Here is a 972-nt window from a genome sequence, read left to right as displayed (position 1 = left end):
TGTTCTACGGATGTGAATTGGTGCTTTATTTTCAAGTTAGCCACTCTTTTCTTGAAACCTGTGTCCGTGAATTGAGTGTCATTGTTTGTGGTGATGGAGTAAGAAACCCCAAACCTTGTAATAATGTTCTTGTACAAGAATTTCTGACTTCTTTGAGCAGTGGCATTAGCTAGGGGCTCTGCCTCAATCCATTTTGTGAAGTAATCCACCCCTACAATGAGGAACTTTGACTTGTCCCGATCCTTGGAAAAATAGTCCGAGGAGGTCGAGTCCCCTCTTTGCGAACGGCCAAGGTGATGTTACACTGATGAGCTCCTCTGGTGGGGCAATGTGGAAGTTGACATGCTTTTTGATGTAAAGCTTTGACTTTGTATTTGGGTTTTTGCTCTGTTGTTGCCTCCAAAGGGTGCCCTTGGACTTTTGTGTGAGTCCTGGGGTTTCCCTTTTACTGCCACGTCTGTCACTTTATGTTTTACTGTTATTGTCCGAGTTGTTTCCTTATTTGCCCGAGTTGTTTGGTAGTAATTCCATAGTCGACCTATGTCTTTGAGATGTCTACTAAGATCCCGGACAGCGTGTCTGATTAGCTGGATTTCATAGTTTAAATGCGTGTTACTGTGGCTGACCCTGAGTACATCCCTTATACCGCCTTCGAGACCGATTTGTTGTGGTCTTGTAATGTAGCTCGGATGAGGCTTCTGTTATTGCCCCTTGGTTGGCTAGTTTTGAAAATTCATCAGCTCGGGCATTCTGCTCTCAAGGTATGTGTCGGACCTCATATCCCTGAATTGTCCGAGCTGTTGGTGCTGGTTTTGAAAATGCATAAGCTCGGGCATTCTATGTGTCGGACTTCATTTTTCTCCGATTTGTCCGAGTTGTTGGTGCTGGCTGCATTAGCTCGGGCATTCTATGTGTCAGACTTCATTTTCCCCGATTTGTCCGAGCTATTTTCTGTTTTTGTCCAGAGTCCCC

The sequence above is a fragment of the Arachis stenosperma genome, chromosome 6 (assembly GCF_014773155.1).
Source record: "Arachis stenosperma cultivar V10309 chromosome 6, arast.V10309.gnm1.PFL2, whole genome shotgun sequence".
NCBI classification, from domain to species: domain Eukaryota; kingdom Viridiplantae; phylum Streptophyta; class Magnoliopsida; order Fabales; family Fabaceae; genus Arachis; species Arachis stenosperma.
Note: the sequence above shows the minus strand (reverse complement) of the source record.